Genomic DNA, 26358 nt, shown 5'->3' with positions numbered 1-26358 from the left:
GAATATGTATATTATATGTGTGTGTCTATCCAATAACTGTTCACTGTTAACATTTTAAAACTAGGAAATAAAATGAATCGTAGATCATTCATTTCTTGGTAAAGTCACCATTAAAAGTTTAAAAATTAAGCATGAATTCCCAATAAAGAAAGCCTGTTTTTTCCTTTGTCATTCAAACTTCGTGGAGAATTGGGGGGCGGGTAATGATATAAAAGCAGAAAGGTTTTTTTTTTAAAAAAAAGGCAGAAAAAATTTCTAATGCTCTGTATTTTTTCTGGAGTCTTAGGTTGCAAAGAAACACATGTAGCTTGAGCCAGGAATTATTTCTTTTTCTTAAAAAGAAAAAGATTTATTATTTATTTGAAAGGCAGACTTATGGGGGGGAGAGAAAGTGAGAGAGAGAGAGAGAGAGAGAAGAAAGAGAGAAAGAGAGAGAGAGAGAGAGGAAGAGAAGAAGAGAGGAAGAGAGAGAGGGAAGAAAGAAAGAAAGAGAAAGAGAGAAAGAGAGAGAGAAAGAAAGAGAGAAAAAGAGAAAGAGAGAGAAAGAGAGAGAGAAAGAGAAAGAGAGAAAGAGAGAGAGAGAGAGAGAAAGAGAGAGAGAAAGAGAGAAAGAAAGAGAAAGAGAAAGAAAGAGAGAGAGAAAGAGAGAAAGAGAGAGAGAAAGAGAGAGAAAGAGAGAGAGAGAGAAAGAAAGAAAGAAAGAAAGAAAGAAAGAAAGAAAGAACGAACGAACGAACAAGCACAAGAAATCTTTCATCCTTTGGTTCAGTACCCACATGGCCACAATGGTCAGGGCCAGCTCAGGCTGAAGTGTGTCATCAGGAGCTTTATCTGGGTCTCCCATGTGAGTGGCAGGGACCCAGGTAGTTGGGCCAGTTTCTGTTGTGTTCCCAGGCATAGTAGTGGGGATCTGGACTAGAACCGGTGCCCATTTGGGATACTGGCATCACAGGTGGTGGATTATCCCAGTAAGCCACAAGGTATCATGAATTCTTGACTCTGATTTTCACCAACTGATTTCAGATTAGCAGCCCAATTTTATTTAAAACGTCAGAAAGCAACACTTCTAAGTACGTGTCCTATCTAGTTGTTCAGCTATGAAGTTCATTCCTTTAAAAAATTCTTTTTATGATATGTTGTTTTCTGCTATCTCAAGCTTTTACATCTCACTCAAAAATCTCAAAAACTTAAACTACAAATGGTAGTTGTTTCTTTCATTATTTTTTGATAGGATTAAGGAACAATTTCTTCTTGTCCAGTCTTAAACTTTCCCAAATATGTTTATTGAATGTTTATTATATAGTACTTCAGTGTACCTAACATCTCTTACACATTAATTAATTCTTTGAAAAGTCTCTAGATGGTTCCACTTCCTCTTTTCCCCAGTTTCCCTGTCATTGCTCTGTGTGAAATCTGAAACTCAGGGCAACGAAATGTCTAAGGATAATACAAAGACTGACATGGTACAGCAATAACCTTTAAGGACTTAAGGACAAAGCAGACAAGCAAAAATCTACCAAATGTCTCAGATGTGGGAGAAATTTCAACTAACTCCTTGACAAATGAGTCCCTCATGGACTATTATCCATTCATATAATAAAATTTTATGTTCTATATAGGTTTTATTCCTTAGAAAAAGAGCGTGCTTTTTTATTTTTATGTTATTCATAAGGAAATTAAGATTTTGTGTTTTAAGCTGTTTTTTGGATGATCCTTTCACTTCCAGCAAACAAAACTCTGTCAGTTACCACATGTATATGTTGCAAAGTGTTAAGACTTGAAAATCAGTAATTGTACTTATGCCACTAAACATGCATGCTCACCATTTCCACTTCTCAAGCACTGCTGGAAAACCATAGTTCGAATATCCAAATCTAATCAGATCACATCAGTTTATTATGACTTTGACTAACTCATTGGTTGACCACAAGACAAAGCCAAATCTCCATAGGATGGAATATAACTCCTGCAAAGGCTTCCTCCAACTACTTTGCTATTCTGGTTTTCCATGGCTATTATTTTCCCTATAACAAAACACTCTTGGCTTCAGAAGCAGTAAATTCGTCTTCATTTCCATAATTTATTTTGCCTCTGATAACTTCTTTAATTTTTGTGTCACTTTTTCATCACTTCCTATTGTGCTCAAAGGTTGCCTCTCCTATGAAGACTATCACTTTTATCAATTTACTCAAGCAGAGTTAGCTGATTTTTCTCAAGAGTACTTACATATCGTTATCAATATCCTTATTTTAGTATTCACCCTGTTGTGTTAAAGTAGTTTGGTCATTCAAACCCTGACTAAACCATGAACTTACTAAAGATCAGGACCACAATTTATTAAAGACTATATTCAGAAACTGGCATGTAGTATAGCACAAATTAGGCATTTCCATTAATGACTGTCCACTGGAGACATCATTTATGGCAAACTTATTAGCATTGCAAAGTCTGTGCCTGCACAGTGTGTGTGTGTGTGTGTGTGTGTGTGTACTTGTGTTGAATGAAAGAATCCATTGTGGAAGATGATTATCATTTTACGGGGGCTACACTGTTTGACAGTCAAAATATATCCTTCCCTTGGAAGCCCTTTCCTTTTCTAGTTATCTATTCCTGCATCTGGGAAGACATGCAATGCTTAATTTTGATCTTTTGGCTATAGCTCAGTAAATTTGACATAGTATCCAGAGGTTTTGGAGTCTTGCATGTCTATGTTTAAATCGTGGCTCCAATATTTAGAGATCCATGTAAAAATTAAAGTGTTTTGTGAAAAACTGGCAAACAGAAAACAGTTATTAAATACCAGCACCCATTTTATCTCTCCTGAACCCCCTGAGAAATTCATAGCCTTTTAGTACTTATTAAGTGCTTCTTCACATTCTATTTTTTTCTGTTCACCAATCAACAATTCTTACCTGTCTAAACATCCCATTTTCTCAGTAAAGGAGTTATTTCAGGATACTAATGGATGATGGTGCTAGGAAAAGAGGCACAGAATAGAGAGGAGGCAGTGTATGAACTTACAGCCAGACCTAATTTATTCAGAGAAAATAAATTCGTAAAGGTGGGTGACCAACTGCCCGTGTGCACACTGATGGAACACATGGCAGAAGGTCCTGACCCGCAGGGGCCAGGCTTTTCTATATTTTAGGAGAGTTAGGGATTGGGGTGGGGTAGGGGGCAGCAGACAGAGGGGAATTCCTGGGACTGGCCTTTCAAGTGTTCTGAGCAACTGGTCTTTCAGGTGGCTGTGGGGGGAGGGGCATGAAGGCAATAGGGTGTAAGAGACAATTGAGATTCAAGGGCAAGGAATACATTCCAATGTTTATCTACCCTTTGGGCAATGAGCAAGAATGGCTGAGGCTTATGTCTTTGTTCCATCAAACGGTAGTTTTAATTAGCTAATTTTCTCCACTGGATTAACTAAATAATTTGTTTCATCCTACCACATAATATATATGGAGGGAGACAAGCCACCCCCCCCCCTTTCACCAACAATCTTCATGTTGCATTTAAGATCATGTATTTTGGGCTATGGCAATACTATTTACTTGAAATTATAACTGATATTTAACTGCTTTATATGTCATTTCTTTTTTTTTAAAAAAATTATTTATTTATTTGACAGGTAGAGTCACAGACAGTGAAAGAGAGATGGAGAGAAAAGTCTTCCTTCTGTTGGTTCACTCCCCGAATGGCCACTATAGCTGGAGCTGCAACGATCCGAAGCCAGGAGCCAGGTGCTTCTTCCTGGTCTCCCATGCGGGTGCAGGGGCCCAAGGACTTGGGCCATCCTCCACTGCCCTCTCAGGCCACAGCACAGAGCTGGACCGGAAGAGGAGCAACCAGGACTAGAACTGGAGCCCATATGGGATGCTGGCGCTGCAGGCGGAGGATTAACCTAGTGTGCCATGGCACTGGTCCCTATGTCATTTCTTAATAAGGCCAGACATGAAAATCCCTGTCATCCATTTACTCCAAACTATTGATTCTTAATTTTCAAATATCCCTCACACAAACTAGCCATTATGAATCCTGACATTTCTCTTCAATTTCTATGTATTTGCTTGAGAGGTAGAGACAAAACTAAACGAACAAAAAACAAAAATGGGGTGAAGGGACTTTCACGATGGTTTACTCCCAAATGGCCACAATAGCCAGGACAGGGTTAAACTGGAGCTGAGAACTCCTTCGGTGTCGCTCCCCGTCTTCGTGGAGGAACGACACAGGACCCTGCGCTGTTCTTTCATCTGCTCGGCCCTTCCCGGGTTTGCTGCTGGTTCTTCCCGGGTTGGCTACTGGTCCTTCCACCTCCGTGGAAGGGCAGTTCCCCCTGCCACATTCCCCACTTCCGCAGGGGAGCGGCACACCAGCGGCCGGCTCTCTCGGGGGCTGCACAGGTGTTCTCCTTAGATGTTCCTGGTGCATGTTGTCTCTCTCCTCCTTTATAGTCCTCTTCCGCCAATCCCAACTCGGCTGCCCACACGCCGAGTACGCTGCTCTCCTCCAATCAGGAGCGGCTCCTGCAGCTTGTCAAGTTGGTGAGAGGCAGCTGGGTAGAAGCTGTACGCTCCTCTCCCAGCGCCACATTGTGGGAGAGCAGATGCATAGAATAAGTCTTAATTCCAGTAACTCAGTCCAGTCCGGGTTGCTCCCCACACTTCGGGCTTCCAAGTGGGTGGCAAGAACTCAATTACTAGTACCTCCTGGGAGCTGCATTAGCAGGAATTTGGACTCAGGAGCTGGAAGCAGGAATGGAATCCCAATACTTAGATGTATGATGTAGTCATGGTGTCTTAACTGATAGGCCAAATGCCTACTCCTCTGACATTTTTTGAATGGGTTTCTGAGAAAGCGTCGTTTTGCTGTCTTATGTGGGAGAAAATGCTATTTGCCAGTCTAATATCCATCCTTCACTTTTTTCCTTAGCAAAAGGACCTGGAACCTGTTGTAGCTAATTTCTGATATATGACTAAAGTGTGGTCGATGAGCTGTAAGGAATATTATTTGTGGAACTTTGGGGAAGAATTTTCAAGGTTGTTGACTCTGCTGGGAGGTCCACTTCTTTTGTCTTCTTTTTGCTTCCAAATCACCCATCTTAGATCATGAAGTAAACTTGAGGATGGAATGCAATGACAGGAAGTTAGAAAAATAAAGAAAGAGATATGCAGTTTTTGATATGCAGAACTTCCTGTTCTGCCCCCTTGAAGACTTAACATTTGAAAGCTTTGTGTTACCTTCGCTTTTCTATTAAATGCAGCTGAATGTAAACCTAATGGATTTCAAAGAAGGAATATAATGCAATTCATACAGAAGACAGGAGCATTTTTACTATTTATCCTCTCATTTCTCACTATTCTTTTGCACTAGAAAAAACTTCCTACACACAGTAGTTTCAAAAACTTGTTAAATTTTTCCTGTGCAAAAGTGCAGAACTCATGACTGCTTCAAAGCCAGCAAGCCTATGTGACTAGATCTGCTTACAAAGACACAAACACAACAACAACAAAACCCGCAAATAAATCGGCTACCAGAAATCTGCTAAGGAGAGAACTACCTACATTTAAACACAGGAAGAGTTTATATCAGCTGTTTTCCTTAAGTGGAAATAATCTATCCATTATCCAGTCTTCTCCAATTGTCGTCTTTGCTTTCAACTATCAAAATCTATGACTTCGGCTGTTCTCTTCCCCTGCTTTGTTTTAGAATTCTGTATCATAAATCTTCTTGTATTGATACTTTATGCACGGTTGTTTTCTAATTTCCGAACTACCTGCTGTAGTGTGAACATAAAACTTTTACTGTTTCACTTACCTGTCCCCAAGAAAATTTATGTCCCGCTTGAATAAATGACCTTCAGTCTCTAGCGTGAATTTTAAAACAAGTCCACATTTCTTTCATGCTCTCTGGCTTGCTCATCCTTCACATCTTTGCCCTCCCTTCTTTTGGGACCATTCGCTTCTCTTTCTGTTGAATTACAGGTTTGTATTTTCTTTTCTAAAGTACTCTTCTGAAATTCTTTGCTTTCTCATATATTCTTTTTTCTATAACTATCTGAACATTGGAGCTTTACTCAAGTGACTTCAGCTTTAAAATCAACACATTTTTCTGGATAGCAAGCTTTGAATATATCATGTCTGTTTTGCTTTTTCTATCCATATTTCAGTGTACCTCAATGTGCTCTGCGTTGTCAGCAATGTATGTGATCAGCATTATCAAGATAGTGAAACAGAGAACTTTTAAAGATACAGTCACAGTATCACAATGGAGCTTAGCAGTTAGTTGAAGACATAAAACACAAGCATGTGAGATGAATAAATGATACTTACACCTTACAGGGAGTGTCAAGATGATAGCACTAGTATTAAAGGTTGATGTGATTTTCAGACTTCAGAGGCATTTTACTGTTGCTCCTATCCAACTCCCTTGAAAGGATTGGAATCTGTGTATAATGTTGTCACCCTATTGTCATCCACTCCATGTACAAACATCTCCATCAAATGGGCTCTTGCTTTCACAGGGCAATCTATTACATCTTTAGGCAATGTCAAGTGTTTGAAAGCCTGCATTAAGCTAAAATCCATCTTCTTCAAGATTCCTTCTACCAATTGAAGGATGGGCCCTGCCCTAACATTTATGAGGTGTGGAGCAGAAGTATAAATGGAAGTCACATATCATCTGGTTTAATGTTCTCAAAGTATAAATTAAGCTAACAAATCCTTGAAAATACTCTTTACATTGGCCAAAATATCATCGTAATGACATCATCAAAATATATGTAAACTATGTTTATGATTGAAAATTAGGAAAATAATAAAATACTTTTGAAACATGCCATATTTTGGTCAGATGATGCTTTAGATATTACAACAATCTTTGAGTATAATGATAATCTCCTGAATGAATCTGAAACCCATAAAAATGATACTACAGTCTCCAGAGACAAGTAGCCTTCCCAAATCTATTCAAATCTTTTTAATTATCACCTTTTCTATATTAACATTCCTATCTAACTTTCATTGCATAGACCGTGTGCCCCATTAACCTCTATATATTGTTACAGATTTCATTTTTAATTCCACAAGTCTTACCTAACATTCTGTTATTTTCCACTATAGCTGCCTATTTCTCTCCTGTTTTTGCCATCTTTATTTGTTTCATTTTCTTTAACCCTACTAAAGACAAACCAAAGATATGGGTAGAAATACAGAAGACAAAAAATAGAGAAACTTAATAATTTTTGAGTTACTACTACAATCCTCAAAAAACTGGTATTCCAAAAAGATTTTTAAAGGAACCTAAATAATCTAACAGTAGTTAAATATTTGAGTATTTTTATCTTCAAAATGTTCTCCTTTGAGTTTACTAAAATTGATTTACTGTTCAGGTTTTTAAAAAAAAGAAACAGTAGCACTTATTTAAGGAAGAATGTCTATATAATTCATCTTATTCCATCTAATAAAAGACTACACTTCACAAAAAATAGTAATTATTTTTATTTTTATGAAACACTTCTGAGTTTTATAATTGTATCATAAACATTAAAATACTTTAATTTTTTAGACGTTTCACCACTTATTTGTGTTTATTTTGCATTATAATCTTTATTAACAATCCTGTGTAATTTTTAATTTGATTTTTAAATTAATGTTGGCTGAAAACTTTAAGCACACCAAATAATTTTGTTCTGTAAAGAAAGATAACAAAATAATTCAATTTCCTAGTTTTCTACAAATTATCCTGTGAAAGAATATAGGCTTGCTGCCCATATTTTAAATAAGCATTACCCTTAGCCTAGATACCACTGTCAATTATTAATCTTTTATTATTGCCTCTGGGGAAAGATTAAAAGAATAGCAAAAACATAGCTGACAGTTTGGTTATCACATCTGGTGTAAATGAAAAGCATGGCCTGAATCCATCAGGGAAGATTAAGTAAATGTGAGAAAATTACTGATGTCCTTTCACACATATAAACTCAAACTAGTCCCAAATTGAGATATCAAACTTTGGTCAGATAACATCTATTGCTTGCTTAATACTTAACAATACAAAATAAGAACCTGGACAGGTAATATTATATCAATAATTATTCGAATTCTAAGAAAACATCAATGTACAGACTGTTAATTAAGAATCAGATATCAGACATCAAATATTGTTGTTAGAAGGAGAGTTGGTATGATTCAAAGGCAGTCACTATCATGAAAGAAAACTAATTATTTCCATCAAATAAAGTATTCCACAGCAACACAAATGAAGTTATCCTGGTCTAGGCACTAGCTAGCTAATGTCATATGCTCTGATCAAAGTATTTGCCTGTAGACACTATGATGAGCTGGACATTTTGTTCATTTTGTAAATGGTTGAGCTGAGAATTCAGAGATGCTAGTGGTTACTGGATTTGAACACAAGTTCTCTGTGTTTAGTACTCATACTCATTCAACACAGTGCAAAAATATGATGTAAAATTCAACTATTTCTAGAAGTTAATAGGATACATCAAAACATTTTAGAAAAGGGAATTAAAAGATAAATTTATTTTGGCCCAATAATAATTAAAATTCATACATCGGAGGAATCTTCAAAAAACTCATGGTGGCAAAGGTGTTTGGTCTAACCCTTAAGCACAAGTTAGGATGCTCGTGGCTCATATCCAAACACACCTGTGCTTGATAACTAGCTCCTGTCTCCAGCTTTCTGCTAATGCAGACCCTAGAGAGCAGCAGATGATGATTTCAAGTAGCTGGGTTTCTGCCACCAACATGGGAGACCTGGATTGAGTTCCTGGCTCCTGGTTTCAGCCCAGCCCCAGAAAGTGCAGACATTTGGGAACGGATCCGGAGGATGAATGCTCTGTTTCTCTGCCCCTCACATTTGGGAAAAAAAAAAAAAAGCTCCTGGGAAATGTGTGTTACACTGACAGGTTGTGTAACAGGTACAAAAACAGTTAGATAAAAGGAACAAATTTTACTGTTCTACAGCACAGTGGGGGTGATTATAATTCACAATAACCTATTTTATCTTTTATGAACCAATAGAAGAGAGGAGTTTGAAGGCTCACACATAAAGTAATGAAAAGGAGAGGAAACCATTAAATATCATGATTTGATCAGTACACATTATATACACTTACTGAAATATTACACTATATTCCATAAGAAAATGCAATTATAAATTGTTAATCAAAACTTTTAAAAATTTTGAGATGGAAATGCTAAATAACCTGTTATGATTAATCACACATAAAATAAATATATCAACTTATCACCATAATATATATAATTAAAGTAATAAATTTTTTTAAAACTATGGATTTTAAATTTTTCCCACCAAAATAACTTATCTTTTAATTGTATTTTCTAGAAATGTCTTTAAGTTACCTTATGTATAGTGATTATTTTTATATATCAAACTATTTTTATGTGATACAATAAGCTAAATGTACACTTTTATTACTATTAGAATAACTAAAAATAAAATGTTTTCCTGTATATCTAAAGAAATACAATCATAAACTATAGGACGTTTTTATTTCCTCACTGCAGATAAAGTAATGGAGTCTTACCTACCCTTTGATCCATGAAGTCACAGATATTTCAGGTGTTTGCAAAAGAAAGCATACTTTCTATCACCTTTCCAAATAAGGACAGAATTTTTTCAAACCCAATAAAAACAATTACTAAAAGTACAAAAAATATACATTCAGCTAGAGGAATATTTAGTATGTTATTTTCATCTCAATTTAAAAACGATGCTGTGTAAGTCAGGGTTATTCGTAGAAACAAGCAAACTAGGGCACAAAACCAATCTATTGGACATAGAAACATTGGTATTACTGGAGAACTTGTCAAAGAAAAGGATTAACTGAGGAGATAAGACTGGACAATGACCATAATCATCACTACCAACATAAATTACATTTTCTCTTCATTGTATTATTTCCATGTATTTTCAAATTTAAAAGTATTGAAGAGAGCATCTAATTGTTTCATGCTGAGTTACATGATTGTTTTCACATATGAAAGTGCAAACATTACTGAAATTCTCTCTCCTCCTTTTACTATCCCACAGTGGGTATTCTAAAATAGGGATGGGGCCAAAGTGGCACAATGGGTTAAGCAGCCACTTGTGAAACCAGTATCCCATTTAGGAATGCAGTTTCCAGTCCTGGATGCTCAGTTTCCCATCCAGCTTCCAGCTAATGCACCCGGGAAGGCAAAGAAGTATGGTCCAGGTAGTTGAGCCCCTGCAGCCATGTGGGACATGTGGATGGAGTTCCTGGACCGTGGCATCAGTCTGTCCCAAATCTGGCTCTTGCAGTCACTTGGAGAGTGAAGTAGTGGGTAGAAGATCTCTCTCTCTCTCTCTCTCTCTCTCTCCCTCTCTTCCTCTGCCTTTCAAAAAATATCTTCAAGGATGGGGCCAGCACTGTGGCATAGTAGACTAAGCCTCTGCCTGTGGCACCAGAATCCTACATGGGCGCTGGTTCAAGGCCCAGCTGCTCCTCTTCCAGTCCCGCTCTCTGTATGGCCTGGGAAAGCAGTAGATGACCTAGATGCTTGGGTCTCTGCCCAGGCAATGGAGATTCAGAAGAAGCTCCTGGCATCTGGCTTCGATCAGCTCAGCTCTGGCCATTGCAGCCATCTGGGGAGTGAACCAGTGGATGGAAGACCTTTCTCTATCTCTCCCTCTGTCTGTCTGTAACTCTGCCTCTCAAATAAATAAATAAAATCTTAAAAAAATAAGGATGGTATTTGAATACTGGGTAGTAAAATGTATGACCTATGCCCACTATTGTTCATCTCATTGACTACTATAAACATCCTCTGCTCTTAAAATGTTGACACTGATCATGATGAAAATGTCCCTAACACAAATGAAATTCAATCTATCCTTTCTTTAAAGAGTAGCAAACTGGCATATCTGGCTCCAAGTTCACGACCTCTGAGTAATACTGATTTTTCCCATAGTTTTGTTGTGTTCTGTATCATTAGTTATAATATGGAAGTGAATTTGTTAATTTAACCATCACAGTATAACCTACTTATACCCCCATGTTTATAACAGCTCAATACACAATAGCTAAGGTATGGAATAAAACAAGACATCCATCAACTGATGACTACATAAACAAAATGTGGTATATATACATAATACAATACTACTCAGCCATAGAAAAGAATGAGATCCTGGATGTAACTGCAGACCATTATTATGTTTCTTTTTCTTTCTTCCCTTTTTCCCAAATAAACCATTTATATAATGAGTACAAATTTAATAAGTACAACTTTAATAAGGATACAGTGATTCTTCGAATCATACTTGCCCTCCAATACCCACTCCCACCCCACTTCCTCCTCCCTGTCCCATTCCCAGACCCATTCTCCATTAAGAAAAAAAAAAAAAAACTGTTTCTCAACAGTCAAGACAAGGATGTTCAAGCAATTTCTTCTCAAAGTGTCTAAGTGTCAATTTCACTTCTACACATTTCCTTTTAGGTGCTCTATTAGTTATCAAAGATCAGGAAGAACATATAGTATTTGTGGTTCTTTTTCTCTGTTGTATCTTTTTCAGGTTTAGGAATTATGGTGATGCTGGCTTCATAGAAAGAATTGGGAAGGATTTCTTCCCTTTCAATTGTTTTGAATAACTTAAGAAGAAGTGGAGTTAGTTTTTCTTTAAATGTCTGGTAGAATTCAGCAGTGAAGTCATCTGGTCCTGGCCTTTTCTTTGTTGGGAAGATCTTTACTATTTAATCAGTTTCTGTCTTGGTAATGAGTCTGTTTAGGTTTTCTATGTCTTCATGGTTCGATTTAGGTAGGTTCTATGTGTCCAGGAATCTATCCATTTCTTCTAGGTTTCCCAGTTTGTTGGTATACAGCTATTTGTAGTTAATTCTGATAATTTTTATTTCTATGCTATCTGTTGTTACATTTCCTTTTTAATCTCTAATTTTATTGATTTGGATTTTCTATCTCTTTTTTTTTTTTTTTTGGTTAGTTGGACCAATGGTGTCAATTTTGTTTATTTTCTCAAAAAAACACTCTATTGTGCTGATCTTTTGTAATTTTTTTGGTTTCAATTTTGTTGATTTCTTCTCTAATTTAACTATTTCTTTTCTGCTACTAGTTTTGGGTTTGGCTTCCTGTTTTTTTTTTTTTTCCTAGATCCTTGAGAAGCACTGATAGCTCATTTATTTGGTGCCTTTCCAGTTTCTTGATGGAGGCACCAATTGCTATAGACTTTCCTCTTAACATTGCTTTTGCTGTATCCCATACATTTTGGTATGTTGTACTGTCATCTTCATTTGTTTCCAGAAATTTTTTGATTTCTCTTTTGGCTACTTCTATGACCCGCTGTTCATTCATGAGCATGTTGTTCAGTTTCCATATGTTTGTATATGGAGATTTTTTGAGTTGCTGATTTCCAACTTCTTTGCATTGTGGTCCAAGGAGATGCATGGTATCATTTCAACTTTCTTGACTTTACTTAGACTTGTTCTATGGCCTTGCATGTGGTCAATTCTAGAGATGGTTCCATGCACTGGTGAGTAGAATTTGTATTCTGCAACTGTAGGATGAAAGTTCTGTAGATATCTGTTAGGTCCATTTGGTCTACAGTGTCGATTAACTCTTCTGTTTCCTTGCTGATTTTCTGTCTGGTTGATCTGTCCATTGCTGCAAGTGGGGTATTGAAGTTCCCCATTAATATTGCATTGGCGTCTATGCCTCTCTTTAGATCCATTAACATTTCTTTTAAATAGCCAGGTGACTTGTAATTAGGTGCATTGTGGTGGAATGAGAAGGCCATGCCAAGATGGCCTCTGGCAAGTGAGTTACTCAGGAATGGCTTTGAAACCCACATGGCAAACAGAGACTGCCTGGCAACAGGCTGTGATTGGATGACTTTGAAAACTGCCTGGCAGCAGGCTGTGATTGGTTGGGGCATAGATGGCCCCTTGACCGGATTGGCTGTCTTAGCTATATAAGCTGTTGTACCAACTGAAATAAACGAGCCTGTGGGGTGCTTGCCTCAAGCCCGCCTTCACCCGACTCCCAGGGTCTGTGTGGTGACTCCACGCCTCTTGCCCCCACCACGCTCCTCCTCTCAGAAATGAATCCACTGCAACGTTGTTGAGAAATCAACTGCAACAGTGCATATATGTTATAGTTACCTCTTTCTGTTGAACTGATCTTTAATCATTACATAGTGTCCTTTGTCTCTTTTAACAGTCTTTGTTTTAAAGTCTATTTTGTCTGATATTAGGATGGCTATATCAACTCTTTTAGGGTTTCTGTTAGCGTGGAATATCTTTTTCCATCCTTTCACTTTTAGTCTGCATGCATCTTTGTTGGTGAGATGTGTTTTTTGTAGGAAGCAAATAGATGTTTTTTTTTTCTTTTCTTTTTTTTTTTTGACAGGCAGAGTTAGACAGTGAGAGAGAGAGACAGAGAGAGAGTTATAGACAGTGAGAGGGAGACAGAGAGAAAGGTCTTCCTTCCGTTGGTTCACTCCCCTAATGGCCACTACACCTGGTGCTGTGCCGAACTGAAGCCAGGAGATGGGGGCTTCCTCCTGGTCTCCCACGCAGGTGCAGGGACCCAAGCACTTGGGCCATCCTCTGCTGCCCTCCTGGGTCACAGCAGAGAGCTGGACTGGAAGAGGAGTGACCAGGACTAAAACCCAGGATGCTGGCACCACAGGCAGAGGATTAGCCAATTGAGCCACAGCGCCATCCCAGATGGGTTTTGTTTTTTAATCCATTCAACCAGTCTGTGTCTTTTAACTGGAGAGTTGAGACAATTACATTCAAGGTGACCACTGATAAGTAACAACTTTGCCCTGCCATTTTTCCATAAATATTAATATTTTTTTTACTTTGGATTTCCTTTGTACTTTAACTGGGAGCTTTCCTTCCTTTACCTTCTTCTGTAGTGATGACCATGTTTCTGTGTTTCTGTGTGCAGCACATCCTTAAACATCTTCTGCAGGGCTGGACGGGTGGTGACAAATTCTTTCAGTTTCTGTTTGTCATGGAAGGTCTTTATTTCACCTCCTTCCATAAGTGAGAGCTTTGCAGTGTATAGTATAGGCTAAATACCTATTTCAAGATTTCATCCTTTATTAAAGACTGAATAATATTCCATTGTGTATGTACATGTATACTACATTTTATTTATCCATTCATTTGATGATAAATCATGTATTAAATCCATATCTTGGCTATTTTGAATACTACTATAATGAACATAGGAGTACAGACCCTTTTGAGATAGTGACTTCATTAAGACAATTATTCTCATTTCTTACAGCATATACCCATTTTGTGTTCAACCCACATTCTGGTTGATGTTATTGTTGACTTTTTCTTTTCATTTGTACACAGTAAAATACACTCTTCATGGTATAAAATACAATGGGGTTTGAAAATACACAGAGCTGTATTTTGATCAAATAATTACCATGCCCATCAGTTGTCATTTCAAAATCTGTTTCATGATGTCACTTTGTAGCCAGTTTCTTCACTATCTCTAAGCACTGCTGACCGAAATCTGGTTTCCATTTCTGTCTCTTTTCCACAATGCCCTATGAATGTATGTTGTCTTTGGGTTGTAGGGTCAATCACTCAGCAAATTCATTTAAAATTCATTTATAATTTTTGAATCAATAGTGTCTTCTTTTTTATTGTCAAGTAGTATTCTACTGTATGGACATAGCATATCTTGTTTACCCACTCTTCTAAGAACATCTGAAATGTTTCTAGTTTTTGATAATCATGAATAAAGCTGCTATACAAATTTACAGAGTTTGGGGATGTATTCTTTTATTTCTCTTGGGAAAAAAATAGGATTGGGATCACTCAGTGGAATAGTAAGTATATATTTAATTTTATGAGAAATGGCAAAACATTTTTCCAAAGTACCTGTGCTATTTTACTTCACTACAAGCAATGTGAGAAAGTTTCATTTCTTCTGTATCCTCACCAACATATGGCATTGTTAGGCTCAGCATTGTGGCACTGAGGGTTAAGCTTCCACCTGTGACACTACCATCCTATCTGAGTGCTGGTTCAAGTCCCAGCTGCTCCACTTCTGATCCAACTCTCTGTTAATGCACCTGGCAAAGCAGCAGATGATGACCCCAGTGCTTGGATCCCTACTGCACATGTGGTATATTTGGAAGAAGTTTCAGGGTCCAGGCTTCTGCCTAGCCCAGTCCTGGCCTTTGCAATCATTTAGACAGTTAACCAGAAGATGGAAGATCTTTCTATTCCTCCCTCTCTCTCTGTAACTCTACCATTCAAATAAATAAATCAGTAAATCTTTGAAAATGTCACTACTATGTTTTTGTTTTGTTTTGCTTTTGCCATTATAATAAGTTTTCATGGCTTATTCTGATTTCAGTTTGCACTTCCCTAGTGACGAATGATGTCCAGGATCTTTTCATGTGCTTAGTTTCTAACCATATATCTTCTTTTCCTGTTCAGATCTTTTTCCCACAATAAGGGATGGTTTCTTATTGGTAAATTTAATAAATTCTTTAAATATTACTTATTGAGAGTTCCAATATTTTATGTTTTTGCATCATTTATGTTTAACATTATTTTCAATATGGTTGGATTTAAATTGACTTTCTTGACACTTGTTTGTTGTTGTAACACATAACCTACCTCAACTCTGACATCCCGCACTGATGTAGTACAATATAAAGCACAGGGAAATGACATTGGTGCACCATTGCCAACGGAATTGCAGACCCTATTTGAAGGTAGACTGATATAAATAATATTTGTATGTTGCAAACCCTAAAGCAACTACGAAAACATAGATTACATGTAACTAAAAATAAGGGGATAAAATTGAATCACATAATATACTCAACCCCAAATCATGCAGAAAAAGGAAACAAAAAAGATGGTTGTAGAATTATTCCAGCACACATAGGTGAAGCACATTTTATTCTCCCATTTGAACATTTTGTCACCTTTGGTTAAAATAAAATGACTTGGGGCCCGCTCTGTGGCAAAGTGGGTAAAGCAGCCGCCTGTAGTGCCAGCATCCCATATGGGTGCTGGCCCATGTCCCAGCTGTTCCTCTTCCTATTCAGCTCGCTGCTATGGCCTGGGAAAGCAGTGGAGGATGGCCCAAGACTTTGGGCCCCTGCACCTATATGGGAGACCCGGAAGAAATATCCTGCCTTCTGGATTCAGAAATTCCAGCCATTGTGGCTAGTTGGGGAGCAAACCAGCGGATGGAAGACCTCTCTCTCTCTCTCTGCCTCTCCATCTCTCTATGTGTAACTCTGACTTTCAAATAAATAAATAAATCTTAGAGAAGAGAAGAGAAGACTCTGGGGCCAGCATTGTGGTGCAGCTAGTTGAGATACCACTTGTCTGGACATCTTATATAAGAATGGTGGTTAAAGTCCTGGCTATTTTGCTTCCAATTAAGTTTCTTGTTAGTGAGCCTGGGGAAAGCAGTGAAAGATGACTCATGGACTTGGGCCTCTGCCACCCACATGGAAGACCTTAATGGATTCTGGGCTCCTGGCTTCAGCCTGGCCTATCCCTAGCTACTGCAACCATTTGGAGAGTGAACCAATGGGTAGATGATCTGTTTCTGTCTGTCTCTCCCTCCCTCTGTTGTTTTGCTTTTCAAATAAATAAATACCTGTTTTTTTAAAAACAAAATGACTCCATATGTTGTTTATGGAATATTTGTCTTTTTCTATTGATTTTTAAAAATAATCTTGTATCAGTTCCATGCTCTTTTGATTACCATAGCTTTCTAATACATTTTAAAGTTAGATAGTATAAGGCTCAGAAATTGACTTTTCTGTTGTTAAAATCACTTTGAATAAGCAATGACTTTCACATCTTAAAATAATTTTAGAATCACTTTGTTATTTTCTTCCAAAAAATAGAAGACTGGCACTATGATTAGAATTTATTTGAATCTATACATCAATCTTGTTAGAATTGGTATCTTATCATGTGATACATTTTTAAACAATGTTCTGCAGTTTCTACTGTAGAAATCCTGAATGACATGTATTACATTTTTCTTAAGTATTTTATTTTATTTTTTAAGACTACCATAATTTTTATTTCTTTTAACAGTGCTTTGATTCATGAAAACCAGGATTATTTTTGTGAGGAGTTAGGCAGAAAATTTTCTGGAGATTTTGAAGGACTTTTTATTTTTTATTTATTTTATTTAATGAATGCTTTTTTCCATAGATACAACTTTAGGAATACACTGGTTCTTTCCCCCATACCCACCCTCCCCCTCAACTCCCATCCCACCTCCTTCTCCCTCTCCCATCTCCTTCTTAATTAAGTATTTTATAGATTTTTTTTTAAAAAAACTTTATAGTAAGTGGACTTTGATTTTTAAAATATTCCCTCTATTTTTATTTATTTTCCTTGACTTCATGGATTAGCTAATGTCTTCTGTTTGGGAATAAACAATTTATAGTTCCTTTCTTGCTTCTGAAGTTTCCTACATTTAATTCAATATGACAATATTTCTATTTACATTTCCAAACATGGTTACACTAGTTCTTTTATTAATGTTGTCCATAAATTTGAGTTTCTTGGTCATCACTGGTTTGATTCAATGATTATCTTTTTCTTTAAGATGAGTCATACCTTTTTATTTCCATACATTTTAAATAATTTCTATCTGATTCTATACATTGTGAATTATGCAGTACAGAATATATGGATTCTTTTATGTTACGAAGAAAGTGTGTTTGATTATTTATTTACTTATTTGAAAGGCAGAGTTAAAGACAGACAGACAAAGAGAGAGAGACAGAGACAGAGACAGAGAGAGAATATCTTCCATCTTCTGATTTACTCCTTAAATGGCTGCAACAGCTAGAGCTAGGCTGGTATGAAGCTAGGAATCAGGAGCTTCTTCTTCAGGGTCTCTCACGTGGGTGGCAGGGGCCCAAGGACTGGGCCATCTTCTGCTGCTTTTCCAGGCACATTAGCAGGGAACTGGAACAGAATTGGAATAGCCAGGACTTGAATGGAGCCCGTATGGGATGCTGGTGTTTCAGGCAGTGGTTTTACCCACCGTGCCACAACACTGGACCCAGTGTGTTTGTGTGTGTGTGTGTGTGTGTGTTTAATGAAAGGATTTACTTCAATTAATTCAAATGTTAAAATCATTTTATTGCTCCTGCCTTGGGACGAAATTAAAATTTTATTTCAATTCTTCTATTCTTTGTCATCTTGTTTACAGAGTTTGTCCCACACATGTGTATTTTAGGAATCAACATGAAACTTTGATAGTTTATACACAAAATGTGGGCCTTATTGTTCTGTATAATATCTTCCAATGTTAAGGAGAAAGTATTCATATCTCATCATTAAGAATGATACTAGTTGTAACTCTTTTGTGGATTATTGCTATCAAATTCTACACTTCTTGTAATTTACCTGCTGAGAGATTTTATTATAGATGTATCTTGAATGTTGTCAAATGGTATGACTATTTGGATAACCATATGGCTTTCCTTTTTATTATTCTAATGTGGTAAATTAAATTGATGGTGTTACTGATGTTAATCTAATCATACATATCTGGAATGAACTATGTTTTGTCATGATGTATTATGATCTTTTATAGCAACATTTGATTTAGCGATAGAAGATTAAGTGTTTTGTGTCAGGGCTGGCATTGTGGTGCACCAAGTTAAGCCACTGCCTGCAACACTCAGCATCCCACATCAGAGCTTCAGTTTGAGGCCCAGCTGCTCTGCTTCTGATCCAGCTCCTGCTAATGTGCCTGGGAAAGAAGTGGAACGACTTGGGGCCCTGCCACCCACACAGGAAACCTAGATGGAGTTCTGCGCTCCTGGTTTTGTCCTGGACTGGCCCTAGCCATTGGGGCTATCTGGCGATTGAGCTAGTGAACAGAAGGTTCTCTCACTCTGTGTCTCTCCAGCTCTCTCGGTCACTTTGGCTTTTAAATAAATAAATAAATATTTTTAAAAGTGTTTTGTGTCTATGTTCATTAGGTAGATTGTTCTGAAAATGTACTTTCTTGTACATTTTTAAAAAATATTCTTGGGTTAGAGGCAAGCGGGACTCATTATTTAATTGTGGAGATTTCTAGCATCCCATTTTCTGAGAGTATTTTGTAGAATTATGTGTTAAATTTGAGGATTTTTGAGGTTGATCATGGAAGAGATAGTACCACAAAAGGTAAGAATACATTAGCTTCATGGGCTGGTGCTTGTAGAGAATTGTGTGAGAGGAGAAGTTTATCTCAACAAGAAATCCTTCAGACTTATCTCAACTGACATAATGTCTTCCAGGTTCAACCATGCTGTTGTAAAAGGTAGAATCTTCAGGGCCAGCACTGTGGCGCAGTGGGTTAAAGCCCTGGCCTGAAGCACTGGCATCCCATATGGGCACCAGTTCTAGTCCTGGTTGCTCCTCTTCTAATCCAGCTCTCTGCTATGGCCTGGGATAGCAGTAGAAGATGGCCCAAGTCCTTGGGACCCTGCACCCATGTGGGAGACCCGGAAGAAGCTCCTGGCTTCAGATCAGTGTAGCTCCAGCCATTGCAGCCATCTGGGGAGTGAACCAGCAAATGGAAGACCTCTCTCTCTGTCTCTACCTCTCTCAGTAACTCTGTTTTTCAAATAAATATAAATAAAATATTTTCTAAAAAGGTAGTATCTTCTTTCTAAGCCTGGATAATATTCCATTATATAAATACAGACTGCAAGTTCTTTAACCATTCATCCATCAGAAAACATTTAGGTTGTTTCAACCTTGGTTATTGTCAATGGTCATGTAATGATCTTGGGAGTGTAGACATCCCTAAGTGGTGTTGACTTCATTTACTTTGGGTATACACCCATAATAGGATTGGTTCTATCATTTTATAGTTTTATGTTTATTTTTTAGAGATTTCCATACTGTTTTACTTTTTGATAAAAGAAACTTTAACAGGTGTGAGTGATAAGCCAGATGCAGAAATACAAAATAAAAAATATTTCATGGTCTCTTATGTAGACTCTTTTAAAAAAAGGTGAACACATAGAAACAGGGTAGACTACTATTTAAAGAGAGTAAAAAGCTGCAGTTCTGTCAGATGAAAAATTTGTGAACTAATGCACAATATGATGACTATATATAACAACACAACATTATATTATTGGAAATTTGCTAAGAGAGTAGATTTAGATGCGTATTATGGTTTGAATATAATTTGGCTCCTGAACTCATGCAGTTTAGTCCTCATTGTCTTTCGTTAATGATATTAAGTGAGTGGAAACTTATCTCAACTATGAGGTTTGGAGGTAGATGATTTGGGAAGTGATTATACTAGATTGGGTCATTGATTTCTGGTGCTTTATAAGGGTAGAGACACATAGACATGTGCACTCTGTCTCTTTCCATATGATGTACTGTCTGATCGCAGGACTCTCCCAGCAAAAATTTTATCAGGAGAGATGGAATCAATATGGGCCACCTGATCTTAAACCTCCAGAACCATAAGTCAAAACAAACCTCTTTTCATTATAAAGATATGCTGCCTGGAGTATTTCATTATAACATGTTGCTGTGGATTCGTTTTGAGAGGAGGAGCATGGTGGGGGCAAGAGGCGAGGAGTCACCACACAGACTCCGGGAGTCCGGTGAAAGCAGGCTTGAGGTGAGCAGCCCACAGACTCCTTTATTTCAGTTGGTACAACAGCTTATATAGCCAAGACAGCCAAACCGGTCAAGGGGTGGTCTCTGCCCTAACCAATCACAGCCTGCTGCCAGGCAGTTTCCAAAGCCATCCAATCACAGCCTGTTGCCAGGCAGGCTCCGTTGCCAGGTGGGTTTCAAAGCCATTCCTGAGTAACTGACACTCACTTGCCAGCGGCCATCTTGGCATGGCCTTCTCATTCCACCACAATAACAATAAAAAATTGACTAATGCAGTGCTCTCACTACAAAATAACAGTTAAAAGTACTTTTGTGAGATGACATATGTTAATTTAATTGATTACAGTAACAATTTTACTATGTACATGTATATAAAAATTCATGTACACTAAGAAAAAGACCAGAAAAACAAGAGACTTTTCGGAGACAGCAGTATATGAGATCATAACCAGGAAGACAAATAGGGCAAGAGAACTCTCAGAGGAGAAGGAGAAATTGGAGAGTGGTCTTGAATATCTAGATGATATTCTGTAAGGTGGGAAGTCCATTGGTCAGAAAGCTCTGAAACACAGCAGCAATTTGGAATCTTCTATAGTTGCATGGTTTATCTTATCTGTGGTTAACAAATATCGGGTGCATTTTTCAGGGTACTCAATAAAGTAGGCTTGATATGGCTCAAAATGTGTTTACTGAGTTATAGTTAAAACAATTATATGTGTCAAAATTTGAATTATCACTGGCAGATTTTGGGATCACAAATCTAGCCTACTATAAAAATGTAAACAATATGTGAGTCACAGGGATCCTATCTGGTCCCCTTATATATCAATCCATACCCTGGTCACATGGTATCTTATAATCTATATTGTTTGTCACTTCATGTGGCTTGAAATTAGCAATAAAACATACTAAAGAGCCCGAATCCTATGCAGACACAAATTGGGATTTCAAGTAGCCAGTCTGCTCATTTAGTGGGTAAGACAGCAGAATAAAGAAGAACGAAATTTTGATTTGCTTAATTTGTTTATTCAATAGGGCAACATTATGACCCATTTGGTGTATATCCCTGATTATCTACAAATCTTGCTGGGCATTATCTACCCATATCCTGCAAGATGTAATCTTGCAGCTAATAAAAATCTAAAGCACTGTAGATATGTAAGACCATGACTCCTAAGGTATGATGAGATTCCATCAGTAATTCTAGTCTTTGAGTTGTATGTTAATTTGGTGTGAATAACTCCTTGGACATAGCTATTTGTGTTTCTTTTAATTGTTGTGTAATCTCCTATATTTATGCTATTCCTAAAGCACATTTGTGATTCTAAAGCCATATTATAGGACGGCGAGGGTGGAAGATACATTGGGGAAACCTTATTTGTGCTATTGGAGAGTTTTAGGTAGCATTGTTTGTGGTGGGTATGTGGTTGGGGAGTTTGTTTAAAATTGGTTGAAAATTTTAGCACATCCCAAGTATTGGAAATATTGTATAGGGCTGCATAAAGGGAAGTTTGAGATAGGGAAGTCATTTCATTCCCACGGAGATCTACCAGGTTCCCTTCCTGTCTGCATTCTCTGTATTCCAATGAAGTTAAGTTTGCCTGGCAATAAATTCAGGTGGTTTTGCTATTTGAATGTTTATCCTGTTGAAATATCACATTGAAATTTGTTTGCCAATATAATGGTACTGGGGGTGGAACCTTTAAGGTGATCACACTGTGAGTACTCTCTCCCTCATGAGTGATTGGTACAATTATAAAAGGATGAGTTTTTCCCCCTATTGTTCTCTCTCACTCTCTCTTAGACCTTACAATTTTCCACCAGTTTATGATGCAGTAATAAGGCCCTCACCAGATGTACTGGTACCTTGATACTGGAAATCTCAGCCTTCAGACCTTCCAGTTGTTACAAATTACTTAGTTTTGGATATTCTGTTATAACAACACAATATGTACTAAGACAGAATTAGTACCTGAGAAGTAGAGTGTTTCTATAACAAACACAATAGTTTGCCTTTATCTATGAGACAAACATTCCAAGACCCCCAGTGGATGTGTGGCACTGTGATTAGTATTGAACCTTCTATTTACTGTGCTTTTATTATACTTATGAAACTATCATAAAGTTTAATTTATAAATGAGACACATTAAGAGATGAACAAAAATAACTATTAATAGGAGCCAGAATTGTGGCACAATGAGTTAAGCTACTACCTACAACACCAGCATCCATATGAGCCCTGGTTCAAATCCCAGCTTCTTCTCTTCCAATCCAGATTCCTGCTAATTGCCTGGGAAAGCAGCAAGAACATGACCCAACTATTTGGGCCCCTGACACTCATGTGGAAGATGCAGATGGAGGTCTAAGCTCCTGGTTTTGACTTGGCCCAGTCCTGGCAGTTGTGGCTGAGTGAACCAGTGGATAGAAGTTATCTCTTGCTCTCTCTGTCTCTCCCTCTCTCTCTGTTACTTCCTTTCAAACAAATAAATGAATCTTTTTTAAAAAAAATCACATAATCTCCTTTAAAAATAATAAAATACAGCAATTATAAAAATATACTATGATAAAACTATATGTATGTAGTTTCTCTTTGAAAATAATTATTGTACTTTCACTTAAAAGAATCACTTCATGACTTCTTTTAGCCATATCTTAATTTCCAGCATTCACCATTCTTGTGCTTGGGGCCATCATTAAGCAAAATGAGGGTGCCAGGACAAACTTGAACATAAGCCATGTGATATCATGATTGATCTGATGATCAAGGTGGCTACTCAGTGACAGGGAGGTATATACTGTGGAAACAATGGACAAAGAGGCGATTCACATTCTAGGTTGGAAGGAGTAAGATGGTACAGGTTTCATCATTTTCATTACTCAGAATTGCACAAAACAGAAAAATTATGAACTGTTTATTTCCTGAATATTCTACTATATATATATTCAGACTACAGTTGACCATGAGTAACTGAATTCTCTAAAGTGAAGTTGCAAATAGAGAGGACTACTGTACCTAAAATGTGGAAATGACTATGGAATTGGATAATGGATATAGGTTAGGAAATATTTGACATGAATGCTGGAAGAAGCCTGTATAGTCATTAACAGAACATTGTAGATGATTCTGGTGAAGTCTCAGAAGAACAGTAGGGAAAGTCTGATACTTCTTAGAGATTTTTTTAATGGTTGTAATCTGAATGCTGGTAGAAATATAGATAGTAAAGACTATTTTGATGAGATCTTAGATGAAAATACAAAATGGGATCTTGGAATCAGAGCAGAGCCATTCTGTTTATAAAGTAGTAAAGAACTTGGCTGAATTGTGGAAGGTGGATCTTAAGAGCAATTAACTAGGATATTTGGCAAAGGAAATACCCAAGCTGGAAAACATTCAGAGTTCCGTGTGGCTTCTATAATCACATGTAGTAAAATTCAAGAAGGTAGAAATGATTTATAAATTTAATTTATAATAAAAAAGGAAGCAGAACATAGAGATTTGAAAGACTCCAGACTGGCATTAAGAAGGAAGAAAGGTATGTTAGAGAGTGAAAGCTATGGCTACAGCCAAGCAACAATTTCATAAGATTAGTGTATACAGAAGGAAACCAGATGCTATTCAAAAAGACAATTAGATAATGATTACAAAGGCATTTTGTAGATCTTTGAGGCTGCCCTTCCCATAACAGGCTCAGAGAAAGTCCTCAAGGAGAAAGAGGTTAAAAGCAAGAGATAAAGAGATCACAGAATTCACTTCCCTGTGCCAACTGGGACAGCACTCCTTGTCCATCCTACCTGTAGGTCAAGCCAGCCCAAGTGTGGCTCATGATGCTGCTCCAAGAGGCTACAAGTGGAAAACCTTGGTGGGGTCCATGTGGTGCACAATCTGCAGGCTCATAGCATGCAAGAGCTGTGGAGGCCAGCTTCCTTCCCCTAGATTTTAAAAAGGTCACAAATAGACTTGGGGCCTAGACAGAAACTTGCTGCAGGGGTAGACACACCACAGAAAGCCCTCACTAGGGCAATGCTTAGCATAACCATGGGAGCAAAGTCACCCTTGACACTTCAGAACTGTAGAGTCACTAGTATGTAATGTCAGCCTGGGAAGTCTATAGACACAAGACGCCAACCTCTGAGAGTTGCTGGATGCACTTAGCCCAGCAAAGTTATAGGGACGGAAATGCCTGAGGCCTTGCGAACTCAACCCCTGCCTCAGTGTGCCCAGAAGGCAGGACATGGACACAAAGATTATTCTGGAGCCTTCAGATATAATATTTCCTTTCCCTGTTGTGTTTTGGACTTATTTGGCACAAGTTACCCCCTTCTTCTTATTTTTCCTTTTCAATTGGAATGCCAATTCCATACCAATCCTGCCATATTCTAGAAATACATGACTGTGGCGGAATGAGAAGGCCATGCCAAGATGGCTACTGGCAAGCGAGTGTCAGTTACTCAGGAATGGCTTTGAAACCCACCTGGCAATGGAGCCTGCCTGGCAACAGGCTGTGATTGGATGGTTTTGGAAACCACATGGCAAATGGAGCCTGCCTGGCAACAGGCTGTGATTGGATGGCTTTGGATACTACCTGGCAACAGGCTGTGATTGATTAGGGCATAGACTGCCCCTTGACCGGTTTGGCTGTCTTGGCTATTTAAGCGGTTGTACCAACTGAAATAAAGGAGTCTGTGGGCTGCTCGCCTCTGGCCTGCTTTCACCTGACTCCGAGGGTCTGTGTGGTGACTCCGCGCCTCTTGCCCCCACCATGCTCCTCCTCTCAGAATGAATCCTCTCAGAAAGAAATCAACCGCAACACATGACTGGTTTGATTTCACCAAGTCACAACTCAGGGGAATGTTGACGTTAGAACCAATTAGGACTTCATGGGCTATTGTGATGGAACAACCATATTTTAGATGCAAGAAGGACATGAGTTTTCAGGGACTAGCAGTAGAATGCTGTGGTTTGAATGGTCATGTCTTCCAAAACTCATATTAAAATTTAATTGTTAATGTGTTATTACTAGGGGGTGGAGCATTTAAGAGGAGTTTAGGCCATAAGGGCTCTACACTTGTGAGTACATTTAATACCCTAATAAAAGGAGTTCTGGGAGTGGACACTCTCTCTCTTTTAACTCTTCTGTTCGCTGTCACATGAGAAACAGTGTTCCTCCCCCTCCAGAAGATGTAAGATTTAAGGCACCATCTTGGGAGTACAGATTAAGCCCTTACCGGATGCCAAACCTGCTGGTGACTTGATATTGAATTTCTCAGCCTCCAGAATTGTGAGTTAAAAAGTTTATGTTCATTATAAATTAGTATTCTGTAATAGCAACACAAACATTACTTAAGACAGTGTTCATAACAGCATATAATGTTATTATTCCACAACCTTGTAAGTTATTGGCCTTGGATTCAGCACCCATCATCCACATAGCTGTTCGAGACTAACCTCTGGATATTGATGTTGAATGCTGCTGATTACAGAAACAGGTTCATGTTTATTAGAGAGGTTATGGCCCATTTGGCCAGGTGAAGAGTGCTATGCTATGTGTACTGAACTCTGGTTAGTGGAAGCAAGTCCAATATGCAATTAGATTTACCATCTTAAGTATTTTTAATAGCTAAGACTATATGCAAGTTTGTTTTATTGGAAAACTATATGTTTGCCCTTGCTTGAATAGAT

This window comes from Oryctolagus cuniculus, chromosome X (genome assembly GCF_051225735.1).
Source record: "Oryctolagus cuniculus isolate XC-2025 breed Fujian yellow rabbit chromosome X, ASM5122573v1, whole genome shotgun sequence".
Taxonomy (NCBI): domain Eukaryota; kingdom Metazoa; phylum Chordata; class Mammalia; order Lagomorpha; family Leporidae; genus Oryctolagus; species Oryctolagus cuniculus.
Note: the sequence above shows the minus strand (reverse complement) of the source record.